The 16124-nt window shown below is 36.7% G+C and overlaps 1 protein-coding gene across 2 annotated transcripts in view; it reads left to right on the top strand.

The window, feature by feature from the left end:
- The window catches only part of LUZP2 (leucine zipper protein 2), a 326231-nt gene that overhangs the window by 294932 nt on the left and 15175 nt on the right, over positions 1-16124 (top strand). The gene's annotated exons all lie outside the window — the stretch shown is intronic.

The following is a 16124-nucleotide window of genomic DNA, read 5'->3' as shown; positions in this document are numbered from 1 at the left end:
CCTTTTAGATAGGAAAGCTTCCTTATATTTTAATTAAACAATGCAATAAAAAACCCAGTGCGTTTCTAAAATGCACGTTCTTTGATAGAAGCACACATCTATCAAGCAGACCTGGGAGTTACAATGCAAAAACCAACAGTATAATATCTTCTTCTTCTTTTTCCCCCGCTATATTTGCCATCATTTCCCCTGCCTCTGGTATTGCCGACATTGTTGTTAGTGCTTTTACTTTCTTTAAAGAACTCAAATAATAATACAACTGCAAAGCGCATCTACAAGCTCTACACCACCCTCTGCACATAATTTCTCTAACACCCTGTGGACTACTTCAAAGACTTTTGCTAATACCTTTAGTTCCTTTACTCTGTTTTACTATGAGGTTACTTTAAGTACATTAAGTATGGGCTCATTTAATTATTTGAGCTTTTTATTTATTACCTCTCCTATATTGTAGCTCCTGATAGGAAGTCGAGAAGTACTTATCATATTTCTTTCCTGTTATTCTTGAAAATATAATATTTCTATTTCAATTTCTTGTCACACATTTTGCCATGAAGGAATGTCTGTAATTGAAATATCAACCACTATGTTAAAATGAAAATCTTTGGGCTTTGAACAGGCTGCTGATTCTATATTTTAGTATTGCAAGGTCATATTCTTGGTCCAAACTAGAGATTGTGTATTCATTGAGTTACCCAGATCTGTCACCAACCAAGTACAATTAGAATGAAGATACCAGTGGTTATATGTGTGTTTATACAGAGATAAGTTTATTACTATATGATTTTATCTATTGTGATTTTATATTATGTTCTCTTTTCTGATCAAATAGTCTGCCTTTCAATAACCACGGAAAGTTCTCAATCCTTTTCTCTCTGCTTATATACAACGGGTTCTTCTGTGCCTATACAGTAAGCAACATCAGTGATTCACACACAGCAGGAAGAAAATCTGTCCCACTGCCAACAACAAACTCGTCATGAGTTTTTGGTCATAGCTTATCTGGCAGGAAAAAGTCAGTAAGAGGAAAATTTATTCGGTCATTGTTACTGATGCTCATGCTGTTGAAACTGTTTTAATTGATGAATGTTAGAGAACTCTGGGTCACAATTTCATTAGCTGCTCGTTGAATCCAACACAGAAGAGCAAGAAAATGTATTTGCAGATGGGATTGTGATTGCTCATATAGGCAATTGCTCAAATTTATTCAGTTACCTGAAAAAAATCTACATTCATATTTAGCAGATAGTCTAGTCACAACAAAAAAAAGTGACAAACAGATGAACAGATTGTATTTCATCTGACACATCTCCAAATCTAAACTTCGCTTAATCTTGGTTTACTGTGAAAAGACTGTGCTGAATGAAAAAGGGATGTGTGGCTCAGGGAATTAAAAAAAAAAAAAAAAAAAAGAAAAAGAAAAGCCCATGTAGAAATGTGGAAGGAAGTGAAATAAAATAATGTTGGTAATTTAACACTGGGAGGGAAACCTTTTAGCTTTAAGGATGCCTTTGAATTCAGAAGGCTAAGAATAGTGCATAATTCAGAAGAAATCTTATATGAAAGCTTGGGTGTATTATTTGTAAATTATTTTGCCTGTGCAATGATCAACGTGGGGCTATGGAATACCTCATCACTGAGGAAATGTGAGTAAGATAAGGAGTAAATCCTTCATGATTGCAAGGCAGCGCACTTGTGCTAGCTGAGCACTTAGCCTAAATTGTCGCTGATCCAGCGTGGGTGTATTATCTGTCGAGAGAAAAGAGCTGCTCCCTCCTTGTGCTTTGTGCTGCAAGTTGTGTCCTTGCTCCTGCCATTCGGTGCTTCTAAGGGAGGGCCAATAACCGAAGGAAACCTGCTGTCCTCTGTTCTTACAAAGGTAGGAAAATACAAGTTGAAGGTAGTCCTTTCCTACGTTTAGCAGTTTTACTCTATCAAATATTGACAGAAAGTTCATGGAGAAACACTGAAGTAGACATTTCAGTGCGCACCATGTGCCTTTCGAATGCTTTTTCTTTAACCAGTGCCCTTCTGTATTTTGTGCCTTAGGGTGTATGGCACCAGTATGACGAAATAAGAAAACCTTTTGGATTAAATCTAGTTTCACAACACAGGATTCCGATGGTTTGCGCCACATCCATATGCATCTATAAAAGCTCTCCCTACTAAAAGAAGTGTAACCAAAATCCACCGTACCTGTCCTTAAACTTTGAGAATGCTACTCTTCACTCACAAGTTTTCCCATGGAGGAAGGGTATATATTGTTTTTAGTTTAATAGGACTGTTATGTTTTTAGAAGTCCAAGTTTTGACCCTGTGCTCATTATTTACTGAACAAACCTGTTAAAAATTGATTACAGACCTCAAGATTTTTTTTTTTCTGGTTGAGAACACTTTTTTTTCTGGTTGTGATGTTCCTTTTCCATGTACTCCACAGCCCTTCGAACGTAAAGGATTCCTCAAATGATTTATACTGAAACCAGAAATAGTCTGACTGTATTTGCAAGCATCTTATACGCGTCCAAAACTACAGGTGTGTTTTATTCACATGAAGTTTTACCTTTCTGACATTTTATTCTTTTATTTTAAAAATTCAGTGAGATTTCCAGTGGTTTTAGAATAGCGACAGTTGATTGGGTCTTATATTGTGGTTTTGGATAATTTTCTGATTTTAGACTCATTCTGAAGATGTGTTAGAACTGCACAGTCCTTGAACATAGTCCTTTCTTGATAGCACATCTTACAGAAACACAGTCCAGCTTCTCAGCTGATTTGTATCAAGATCTATGCTGATTCATATCAGTATTCCTTTGTTTAGGTGAGTGTTTATTTCTTTATTAATATTAAGGATCTGAGTCAGAATACCACATGATTCTTCCAATTCTCAGGTAATTGTGCAGGTTCAGGAAAAACTATTACATTTCTGGCACTCATCCATTGAAAGTGTGGGTACAGAAGAAACAACACTTGATTTGTCAGTACTTAAGATGGTTTTATAGCTGCTGTTTCCCTTTTAAAGTTTGAAATGAGATATTTAATATCTTTAGTAGCACGTCACACTCATCAGTTTTTGCAGAGTTTAGCCAATCGTTTTCCTCTGTTTATTAATTTTAAATTGCTGTACTATTGAATGAATACCAAAGGCACGCAGGATGGTACAGGGACTGTAGAGTACCATGCAAATTAATTATTTACATGTTGGCATCATCCGTTATCCAATAAATTACAGACACCAGAGTACTTCTAGCTCAGTAGTTGGGCTAGAATTTGGGCTCAGTTGTGCAAATGTTAACTTTGAGGGAACCAACTGCCTTCCTCTCAATTTCCAGTTGTGAATGTAATATCATAGTTTGGATCAACATGAGGTTTAGCATAGCTGTAGTTCCAAATTATGAGACATTTGAAAAAAATATCTGCGATTTGGTGATTCTGTGGTTGATCTTCCTTCATGTTTCTGTCACGATGTGGCAGAGCACTGGCCTGGAGAACTGCAAAGATAGAAAGAAAAGGTTAATGTCTAACTCCTATTGCAAACCGAGTGGGAGAAAAAAGTGAAAAAACAGCAGCTCACATGCATGATTTTAAGATTGGACTAGCCTCAGTAGAGTTGCATAAAATTGTTTCAATGTGAATTTAGAGCCAAAAATAGCAGAAGTACATCAGCTAGCTTTTGTTTGAAGTAATCTACAAAGCAAAGTTACTGACTTGCGTAAAAATTCTGTTGAAAGGCAGTAAAGTGGTTACATAAGTGCCAAAAGCAATTAAACTTGGTCAAGGTGACCCTTCATCCTCAAACAACAACATTGTGCCTGGATGTTTACAGTATGTTCAGTGTACTATATCACACATGCTGATCTGAGATCTCCAATCACAGCAAACAAGCCTAAATCTCTATTAGGAAGACATTAAAAAACTCAGCTTATCTCCAGATACATCATTTAGAGATTAAAATGTAGGTATTACTTATTGAAGAAGTTTTGGTGGTTGTTTATTTTTTTTTCTGACAGTGCTAGGAGCTCTAGAGAAATGTAGAATACTGATGTGGGAGATATCTTAGCACATAATACAAATGAAAGTTCAGACCCACCCTGCTCTGCAGTTTAGTACTTGTTCAAATGATGTACAACCTGTACTCTGCAGTTGGATATTTTTATTTTTTTTTAACTTTTTAATACAACATATTTCTAAAGTTTTGATATTCCTATGCAGAATGTAAACTGCCGTTTACTTGCCATCCTGATTTATATCAGTTCCCATCTTTATATTTTAAATGCACGTGAAGTCTCAGGAAGCCTGAAATGTGTTCGCTCACTTCACTTGTGTGGGGCCTAAAAGAATACTTGCATTAGTTTGGAGATGGAATTATCTATGTATTTTAACCACAATATTCTTAACTTTGATGGACTGCTATTTCATTTATTGTCCCTGTGTGGGGTAAGCCGTGTAAAATGCAGCATGGACAACTGAATGAAAGAAAGTCCTATTATTATTATTTCCACTAATAAGTGATCCTGCAGTTTGCCATGTGGTACTCCTGTTTTCTCATCTGTGAAATAAGGGGCACTGTCTATGGCAAAATACAGTAGGAGAGCTATTTTGAGCATGCTGTTTGTTATCAGGTCCACACTTGTTCATTGTTCCAAATAAGTTTCAATTTATGATGTGACAAGCAAGCAAGAATTAAAAATAGGGAGACGATGGAGACAACCTCGCATGAATAACTCTATCCGCTGTTGTTAGTGACATGCAGACACATTATCAAAATGTACTATATTTGCTCTTTTTTACTTATCATTTGTCTCTAATGCCTCCTTCTTTTTTTCTTTTTTTCTTTCTTTTTTTTTTTTTTTAATATTATACTGGTTGCATTTTTCCTTATATGCTTTCTGACAAGTTGTCCTTAATTTCTGGGTTTGGGGGTGTGGGTGGTTTGGGGCTTGGGGGCAGGTTTTTTTTGTTTGTTTTGGTTTTTTAATCAGTATCCCTATTTAGGTGACAAATTTTCAGCTACCCTAAGGCTCTGATTTGCACAGGTCAGTCAGATAGTGCTCTGTATCCCTCTGCCATCGTTCAGCTACTCTGACTGCTAAATGGCTTATGAATCTGGGTTGGTCTTTGCAGGTGACATTACAAGTAGGTAAAAAGTATAATATCTAGAAACAGAGTGAGTGTTCTGGCAGTATTGAGAGGAACTTTAGGGGATTTTGCAGTGTCAAGCTACATACTCAGCACTATCGTCTTCAAGGTGCGCTGGGGAAAAATATTTTAAAATCTGTTGTTTATACTTAGAAAGATCTCCTGGAAATAAAGTTCCTGTAATACATTGCCAGACAGTCATAGAAGACCCTGAAAGTCATGCTGAAGTTTACTCTCTCTTTCTTGGATTTCAAAAATGTACTCAGAAACAAGATTTGAAGGACATTTTTGTTAGTGTAAAGCAACAAAACATAGTAGAGCTAATCCTGCCTTTTAAGAAATTATTAGAAAAATATTGATATCTGAGTGCATTTATCAGGTCTGTAGCATAGGTAATATTCTGCAGGATGGATCCTTTGAACAATTACGGGATATGAAAAGTAGATATAGCTTTTACTATGTCCAAACCCTGTTATTTCTCAAGTTGTCCCCAGTTCTTCTGCTTGACTTAGAGAAACAACAAATTAACACCTTATAATTGAAATACAAATGACTAATGATAGGGATGCCAGAAGTCTATTACTAAAGTCCTTTAACAGCACAATAATTAAAGAAAGTCTTGATGTGCTACATGGCAGATCCAGTCTTATTTCTAGGCCAACTACACAGAGCCTTCCATAATAAATGTAATTCTTTCCTTGGCCATTTTAGAGGTTATTCTACTTTTCCTTTTATCTAGGTAATACAGGTTTAGGTGTATGGGGTGCAATAAAGTGCCTTGAAAGCAGTTTAGCAATGATATTTTTATGCTCTTAAATATATCCAATGACATATACACGCCTATGTGATATAAATAAAGGTTTTAGGATCCACTTCTCTTGAGATATTTATGCAAAGGCTGTCTGTGGACCTTAACAACACACTATCAGATGAATTATAAAAATGTCTGCAGCATAACTTTATGTTAACCCAGTGACCTAACTGTAGCACCATGAGATCTGAACTCAGGACTGAAATCCTGTAGTACTACACAAACGTTTTCTTTAAAATCTGTGACAGAATAGGAAATTAATCTAAGGGAAATCTCAGAACAGAAAGGTCATAGAAAAAAGGCTGCATTTAGGGATTTAAAAAGATAGAGGCGAGGGTTGTCTTATAGGAATCCCACCTTTTTTTGTAAGGCACTGACCCTCTTCAGTTCCCACTGAAATTGCTGCGGTGGTGCCTAGGAATTTGCAGGACCAAACCCCTAACGTGTTACCAACAGCTTTCCCACAGCAGTCAGCGGTTCTCCAAATACGTAATATGTATGCAGCTCACACTTCACTACATCACTAGAGGCAGCACTAGCCTTCAGAAAATGTTTGTATCATTAGCCCAGCTGACTTCAAAGAAAGCAAATTGCATAGCAATAGAGCATTTCTCTCCCCTATACAAGTCAGGATTAACAAAAGCTACACCTACGTGTGGAGTAGAAGACATCTAATAATAAGATGCCTTTAACAAGACTTGTTAAATTTCTGAACTGGTTTACGTGAAGTGTAATTTATCTCTTGTTCTTTAAGGCACAAACTTTCGTATATTGCTATACACTCATAAAATAGGAGATGTTTTTCAAAAGATATTTTTCTCTTATTTATATATCAGCCAAGTGATTACAATGAGCCAGAAGCTGTAGACAGCTGTGGGAACACCTACCCTGTTACAAACAAAATCCCAACAGATATCACATAAAGCAAATATTTTACCAATTCCACTGGCTTCTCTTATGGAATGCAGTGCCACTCGCTGATGATAATACTGAAATCTTGTATCGCTTTTTACTGACAATGTCATTTCCATTTCTATGGGTTCATTTTATGGGTTCTTATATATGTACAAATTTTAGCCTTGTATTTATGTTAGCATACTTTAAGTTTGCTATAGGAATAAGTTCGGGTTCGGCAGAATGTAAGCCAAGTGTCCTTTAAATTCACATTCCAATTATGTCCTCTACTAAAATAGAGCGGGTAAACAATAGGCTAAATTACTACAGGTAATAAATGAGAAATTATGTAGACTCATGATGCTAAATATGTTGCGTTTTCCTTGGATTAGCATAAAATTACTGGGCACAGGTGCTTTTGTAATTGGGACTCATATGGAAAACATTCGTGTTCAGTGACCCTCAAAGTTGAATAGCTGGGTTTTGTGGTGTTATTACGATGCAGTGCCATTTCAAGTAATGTCAGAATGCCATCTGTCCTCACATTTCAATAGTTTTTCTTACATTACAGAAGACTTCTATATATATTTAGCTGCAGATCTCAGTTCTGTTATCTGCAGAAAATGACGAATGTCTTTTTTTATTAAGAATCGTTCTCGTAACGGCACAAGCTCATGTCACCCAAAAGCGTACGGCAGTAGAATTGCCCTGTAAACAGGATGCACTTGACTATCCTCTACAGTAAACTGTTAATAAATTTCAGACTTACACAGGTTAGTTTTCTTATCACAGGAATCAAGCTGCACTTTAAATGATGTATTTGTTTTTGTTTAGTTTGACTTGAAGTCATAAGAAGGCACAGTGAAAAAAATGCAAGCTTGAAATATCTGGCAGCCAGAATGATCTTACAGAGCAAATTTAGCTTGTCAGAATGTGCCCAAACTGAAATTTTGCTGGGCTATTATTAGGTCTTATCTAGATCTAATGGGAGTGATTAAGGATTTCCAAGGCTGTAAGAGCCTTCAGGAAATGCTGTCTGATTAGTTCTAGACTTCGGACTGTTCTTTGGCCGGTTGTGATTTTCTCCACCCTATTAACGTGAAAGAGGAGTAAAATTAGTCTAAGCATAAGCAGTTTAGGACCAACAATATTTTGGGGGGAGGTGGTATATGGAGGTATTTGCAGCTTTAGAGATAGTAACAGATGTAAACTGCCGTACACTGTTTTATTGTTTTAACTTTCTGGTTTTTTCATACAAAAGATTCTAGTAATAGAAGAGTGAAGTATAAAACAAGAGAACATAGAATTGCTACAGTGAACCAGTAAAGACTAAAAAAGTTGCAGGTAATCAAATAGTTTTTAATGCTCTGCTTTCAGATTATTACATATTTATACAAACTCAAAAAGTATCAGTGTCAATCCTATTGTTCCACCCTCTGCAAAGAGGGGAGTAGAATTGTTGTTCTTTTCTCTGCTTTATTTCTATTTAGAGCACCTGATACCTGGGGCATTATAAACATTTACTTTAGAAACTACTGCATAGGCTATTCAAGACTTGTACAACTTCAGAACAGAACAAGTGCTTCACAGTGAATAGTTTATTTAACTAATTTTTCTGGGTTTTTTCCTTTAAGCCATCACGAGCCATCTACAAGTAGTTTTCTTCTTGCTACTATTATTATTATTAGGAAATATTCTAAGACATAAGGGCCATTCAACTCCTGTTAAAAATAAAAAAAAAAAAATACCAGGGAGTTGGCTCTTTACTGTCCTTTGTGCAAGTGAACGTCTACTCTGTTAACGACAGAGTGTTTTGAAATATAAAATGGATACTGTCAAAAAAAACCCAAACCCAACGCAAAAGAATAGTGCATGCTCTGGAGAACTTGCAGTGACCTTCAAGCCTAAACATTGGCAAGTGTAATAACAGTTTGTTCAATATTAACTGTGTCTTCTGGAAGAAAGCATAGGAAAATACATACAAAAAAGAACAAACTCGTCACTTTCTTTAACGCTCATGAAATTGCCACCTTGTGGGACTTATAGAATGATCAGATTACTTTTTCCTTAAATACTGGAAACATACCTTTTAATATCATAGTTTATTGAATTTTCTTTTTATCTTGTCAGTTAGGAAGAATAAGAACCAGGACGTTAGCATGACCTCATTAAAAAATGAATTTTGTAATTAGACTGGTGATATTTGATCTTAATCTTGTGCTATGTCTTTCTTCTCTCACACTTGTGCACACACATGCAATTATAGCTAAATGAATATATTATTTATATCAAGATTATATATCATGCTATATATTAGATATTATAAATTATTTATAATTATATAAAATTATATATGGACACATGTGGGGTAGGTGTGCATTAAGCACTACTTAGAACTACTTAGATTCTTTTATGGTGGTCATTATTGATTAAAACATAATTTGGACTGTAAATGTTTAGCCTCACTAGGTTCCAAAATTGTGTGATATATGGGGTTCTCTTTAGTGTTTAATTTTCCTGAACAGCCTACTTAACAACCGACTCCAGTAATTTCAGTATTTCATTGTCTCATATGTTTCATACAAACATATGCCTGTCTGTTATGTGACAAGGAGATGGTGATGTTTTGTCCTCAGCTTAATGTAGATTTATGGGTTTCACAAGGTCATACAAGGAAAACTGTTTCTAAGTTTTGTTTTCAGTTAATTTCAGTAGTTTTGCCCCTCTCTCATACAATCTTAACAGAATTTTGGTTTGTTTACTTTTGCTTAATCTTCTCAAAGCATGTGACTTAGATATCCTCTATCCTGTTTGCAGTTACATATAAGTACGTACATCATTTTGACTCTGGGTTGAAAATGGAGGTACAATGAATCATCACAGAGCTGCTTTTATTGATCCTGAGAAAACTGATTGCATACATTTTCATGAGGGTTTCCCCCCCCTCAACTGCATTGAAATATAAATAAGAAACTGCAGTTGTTACAAGGAAGTGAGGCAACTGAAAATGTTGGTTTAAGGTTCTACTAGAAAACATGTATTTAAATTACCTGAAATACGCAATGCTTTCAAAATAAGCTGTGTTAGAAAAAACCAGCAGAATTCAGAGCGCAATGAATGATAAACAGGTGTGGCTGCTTCTTGTTTGTGCATAGCTAGGTATTTGGGGAATTGTTTTAAATTGGATCCATTGCCTATTTAGAAGTCCTAGAATAGCTCTCCAGCTATTCTGTAGAAGGGCAGTGCTCTCCATCAAGTCCTGCCTCCTTTACCAGCCCCTTGCATCTGTCTTGGAGTTATCTGGGTATCAACTTAAACACTACATGCCTGAGCATAGTTAATGGAGTTCCACTCCATACTGTAAATGCAAATACATTTTGTGTGTTACCTGAGGAAGGTGCCTTATTATTTGCATCTTCTGTTTCTGTGCTGCTTTCTTATCTTTAAGCACGTTTGTGAGTTTGCCGCGCGTTATGCTGGACTCCCCAGGAGACGGTGCTTTGCTCTGGTCTCTGACAGTAGACTATCATCCTCCAGCTCACTGGAGTTCAGGCAGCACTGTACTGGCCTTAGTGTAGGAAGGATGTTCAATTAGAGATGGGTTCCACTGGTTTGAGGTGTTAGTAACTAGTTTTTTCCCAAGGAGATTGACTTTAACTGGAAGAATTATGTACTAGGAAATACTACAAACAGTGCTTGAAAACTTCAAGGTATCTTCCCTAGCTCTTGACAAATGAGACTTTTTGAATTTTTTTTTTTTCATTCTTTTAGAGTAGGTTTTTCAAGAGAGGAAGGACCCCAGAACACTTAGAAAAATTTAGAAACATTAATGTCCATATTATGTCCAACATAATATACTATTGGGAAGCAGCTGTACGTGTGAGGGAAAATTCTGCACTCATAGTAATGTTATGAAAAGTACGATTCAGGAAATTAACATCTAAATATGTCATCCATCATCCCAAATGATCTATCTGAAAGAACAAGTCCTTTCCCTCTGATGGATGTTCCGCCATTTGAGGTTATTGTGAGTGTTCATCTCAGAGAAATTCCATTACAACCACCACAAATGCACGTGAAATGTGAAGAAAAGAAAATGTGGTCTGTCGGTATCCATGTTAAGGATGTCCTAACAATTTTCACTTCTAATGGGAGTAAAGTTGTCCTACTTTACTTGCAAAACTTCTGATTGTTGTGCTCAATGCTCAGTGTTGGCATAATATATACCAGTAAGCAGCTATTTTCCAATTTAAAGATATTTGAATATAGTGCAAATAAAAAAAAAAAAATCAAGGGCAATTCTGTTTACTTAAGAAACAGTATGTAGAAGTTGAAAGATCTGGTAAATTGTAGGATTTGCAGTCCTTTGAGAAGAATTGCCCTACATAAATGTAACTCTGTAGATGTGCATTAAATAGAAATAAAAACTGAGCTATGTCTCTCCCACTTATTGTTGAATAATATTGACTGTACAATAGAGAAAAGCTAGTTACCTCTACCGTAAACACAGGCAAATATATGTATATACATATATGATGACCATCACTGTCATAGGTATATTTAGGGTGATTACTGTTACTAGAATAGGACTCCTCATTTATTTCTGCATAGGACTTAAACTGTGGAAGATTTTAAAGTCAGGATAAAAAGAAATGTGACACAATGATTTCCTTTATACTATACGTAGATATTAATACATAATTATCTGTGATTCCTGTTGTGGAAAGACATAGTAGATACTCAATTACTTTAAAATATCTGAAATTTTTAGGGCTAGGAGGGTGAGTCAGAAGTCTATCATACAATCCAAAACGCTGCTGTGGACTTCTGTAATTGCAAATGGTGCTACTCAAAAAAGAGGGGGGAAGGAAAAGGTGATAGGATTGCCACCTTTTTCTTGACTGAAATAAATATGCGAGGCATTACATGGCAATTGGCCTGTGTGCACATGCGATATACAAAGTCCCTGGTTTCCAGGAGCAGTCAGACAGAACTGACTTTGGAAAGGAGATATTTCTGGCTCTTGCGCTGTGCACCTTGCCCAGAAAAGCTCTGACAACTTCATCCACCTGCTACGTACAAAACTGCTCTAGTTTTTTCACAGTAGGTGCTACAAATCCTCGAGCAATTTTGGATTGCCTAGACATGACAATAAGCCTTTCCATCCCAGAGGAGTAAGACATCTCCCAGAAGAACATAAACCGAGTGCACTGAGAAGCGGCGATGACTCAGGCCTTGGTCGTTTCCTATTTGTAGCCCCTTTGCGGACCATCTCCTGAGTAACCTCAGTGGAGGCGGGTGAATAGAAGCGACCCCCAGCCCGGGAGGGTCTCTGAGGTTGGCCAGATGGATGTCACGAAGCGCAGCCAGGCGCAGTGGGCATGCCCGAGACACGCTAGCGAGTCTTTGCTGTAGGTAGTTTCTGAGTGTTTGTAAAAAGTGAAGCTTTCGGTAGCAAAAAAATGTGTTTCTGGGCAGACTCCAATGATTTCTGCATTGAAAGTTTATCAAAACAGGCTATGAATATGCATATCAGGACATTGCCCATCATTAGGGAAAAATCATCATGGCTCTCTGAACTGCTTTGGTGGGGGTTTTTTTGGTCCTTGGGTATCATGAACTTGCACTCTGCCAGAAACTGCTTAGTTTGTTTGCTTACATTCAAAATGCTGTGCAATCTTCCTGTTAGATCAGTATGAGTATCCTTAATTTTTATTTTTTTTTAACATGGAAATTGAATATCACTAGAAACCCTTAGTGTAGAAAAGAGTAGAATCTGTGACAGTCTAAGTAACAGGAAATAAATGTGTTGATGGAACCCACATTTGTGTTGGCAGGTCATCTGGCAAGCAGTCCTGTCAACAGCGCTCTGGCATCTCACATGAACAAATGCTGACTAGAGAGTAAGAGTTGTGCAGTCACGCCAAAAAAGCCATGTGGGAAGAAGAAAGATCTGATAAGACTATTTCTAACATAGGAATGAATTGAACTACACAACAAAGTCAAAAACCTTTTGAAAGATGGAATTCAGTTGACCTAACTTTGCAGGTTTATTTAGCAGTTAAGGTGAGGGCATTATAATAACAATGCACGCTTTGAGAAGCAAATTTGTTTGATAATAGAAATGAAAAATATATAAAGCATAACTGAAGGAAATTTCAAAGGCATGAAACAGAATTGGGCTCTGTCATTTATTCCAGCGCAGACTTTGGAAGACAACTCAAAGAAATAACGAGTTTGGCTTGCCTCCCTGTCATAAGTATTCTGCAAGTTTTGCTGCAAGCAAAGCGCACACCAGTGGAGTCTAGTTTCATCTGCAAGCATATACATTAAATGCACTGTAAACAATTTTGCGTATTTCAAGTATCTGAAATGTAAAGCTTGGTCTTTTGTCAAGTTTGTAAGGTCTCACCAGGAAGATGCTGTAATTTCTAAATTATTTTGAAGAAAAAAAGATAAAAGGGTTGGGGATCCTTGAAAAAATGTTCGCATGCGAAATCCTGTATTGAAAATCTTTGAGGAGGGTTCAGAAAGCTCTAAGCAAATTAGGAAGGAGTTCAGAAACTGTTTCCAAACCATTTCACCGTGGAACACTTGATGGCATTTTTATTAGGTAAGCTGTCAGTCTAGTAAATAGGCTTCATTCAGACAAATAATAGCATATTCATTTTTTATTAGGAGAGATTATTTTTAATAACAAAGGATCTTGTTTGCAAAGTCTACCTCAAAGACTCCCACATCATCAGCAAACAGATAAGCCTTCAAAAATGTTAATTTTTATTTTTTATTTTTTTTTTTTTCAATGTAAGAAGTCAGTCTTTGTCTCAAAATGTTACAGATTAGAAGTACCTACATAAGATGCAAGAAAGCCCTGTGGTGTTCTGGCCATAAGGACAGAACTCAAATTTAGACGACCCAGCCAGGGCCTGGCAAGACACGTTGCCCTCTGTTCTGCTGCGAGAAATGTGGTGATGTTTTAAACTAGAACTCAAGACGTGCAGATCAACGTCAGCTCAGGGTAACAATATGAAAAATAATTGGAGATGATGGTTGTGCAATAACCGAAGGGATGCAATGTTTATCCATTAGTAACCAGCCAGGGAACGAAGCAGACCTGTTGCTGCTCCCTAGCTTAGCTGGTGTCTGAGCAGTGCAGCTGTGGCAAGTGATTTTTAAAGGCTGTTACAGAATCCGATCCTACTGGTTAGAGGTAATCATCTGAAAATTGAAACACCTCAAAAAATCATTAGTTTTGGGAGAGAAAAAAGCGGAAGACTTCTAAGACATAATATTGCACTTGACTATTTTGAATATTGAAGAGGGTGAGAATTGGAAATTTTCCTGGTTTCCCCTTTCCTAGAGGTAGGAAACGCTGTAGATGTTTGAAAACTTGACACTGGGTACGTGCTTTCTTGATGACAGCCTCACCGAAATATCCCAAACTTGCCCTTGTTCTGTAGAAATGAGTACAACATACTGAGAAATTGGGTATATCTGCTACGTATATAAATTGCTAAGGTACAGTCTTGAGCAGGAATCAAATTCTGAAATGAGAGGCACTGTGCACAGGCATTTATTCTCCTGAGTTAATAAGGCTTCAAGCTGGCTGGTTTTCCTGGCATCCCACGTGGATTTACTGGTTCAGGTAGTCAAGAAATCAGGTGAATGTGTGTACTATTATTCACTGTACATATGACTCTTATTTAATGGGAAGAAATTTAAGTTTGCAGAACTGCAATAATTCTTTCAGTCCAAACAGGCTAATCACTCAATACAGGTATGAAATGACATTCGTTATTTAACAAAACAATTATTTATATTGATCTTTTTTTTTTAATCTGTTCACCTCCTCATTGCTTTTTCTAGTAGTCAATTGCTCTACAAGACCAACAATTCCTCACTGGAGAGCTGTTAAACAGAGACTATATTGCAAATAGTAACCAGCTGGGTTTGTTTTCTCCTGTTCTCCATCAGTTTTGAAAACTTGGTATTAGCAATTCAACGCAGTGTAAGAGACATGAGGAAAGGATGGTTCAAGCTTTCAAAACTGGTGTCTGAAGTTCTAACTTTTCTTTGCAGACAAATTAGTTTGATTTGTTCCCTGTCCCCATTTCCCTGAAGAGTTTCAACATAACTTGCAGATGATTTGATGGAAGCCAAATCCCTAAGCATAGTTACAAGCTCTTCATGATCTGAAACTTATAATGAAAAAAGAGGCTCATAAATGCTATTTTTAAAATTTGATTATTTTCTGGGAATATATTGTATAAGAGTAGGAGTAAGTCATTACGTTTTGATTTGGGTTTGGGGTGGTGGTTTTTGTTATTTTGGGGGTTATTTTAGCAAAGGTATATTTTGGAAACAGTTACAAATCTTATGTAACTTACATTCCTTCCATGAATTTCAGTGGACTTTGAATTAGACACTGGAAGGTGAACGCTTTTTAAACAAATAATTCTGTAGAACTAAGAAGAACAAGGTGGTGATCGTAATGACCATCTCATGACTATCAGCAAATTATGGTGCATCCAGCTGTTTTAGTTAATTTATGTCTCAGCAGAGTACGCAGTTGTGATGTACAAGCAATGATACATGTATCAGGATATCAAGTTAATTTAGCAATACATTTTCCAGATTTCACTGATTTTTGAAATAATTCCTTGTGGTGCTATGCCATGGTCTAGTATTTAAGACCGCAAAATTATGAAGCTGTCAAGGTAAATTAAAAAATACTGACTTATATAAATATAGCGCAAGCTCCATATAAAAAAAGCAGTGCATATTCTTCCTGTTCATGTCCCTTTGAATATTAAAAGTTGCAGGAAATATGGAAAAACATGCCTAAAATGGCCAATATTTCAGTGGAAGGAAATTCACCGCTTATATAAAGTCGTAGCCTGGTTTGTAGAGTAACTGCCCCGTATAGCAGTCCATTTTGAGTGTAAGGAGGTAAGTGAAAGGCATAAAACGGAACACATTTTGCCAGCTCACAATGACGTGAGGTCCCAGCAGGGAGAGACTGTAGACAGCTGAAGTAAGCTAAAGCAGTTCATAAATGGCTTCAACTCAGGGCCCAAATCTTTCCCAGAATCCCCAAGAGTCAGAGGAATAAGAGTTCTGAAAATGCTGCGCTTTTTTTTCCCCTCCTTTACCCATACCCCCTCCAAATGTTTACACAAAATAAGATGTAATTTAACTTGTACTTCATTATGATCTTGCTTAGTAACATACAAAGCAATATCCCACCAAGTCATTTTGGCGTGGTCAGTTTTCAGGTACAAAGT

The sequence above is a fragment of the Haliaeetus albicilla genome, chromosome 16, assembly GCF_947461875.1.
Source record: "Haliaeetus albicilla chromosome 16, bHalAlb1.1, whole genome shotgun sequence".
Classification (NCBI taxonomy): domain Eukaryota; kingdom Metazoa; phylum Chordata; class Aves; order Accipitriformes; family Accipitridae; genus Haliaeetus; species Haliaeetus albicilla.
Note: the sequence above shows the minus strand (reverse complement) of the source record. Positions and strands in the feature narration are given on the sequence as shown.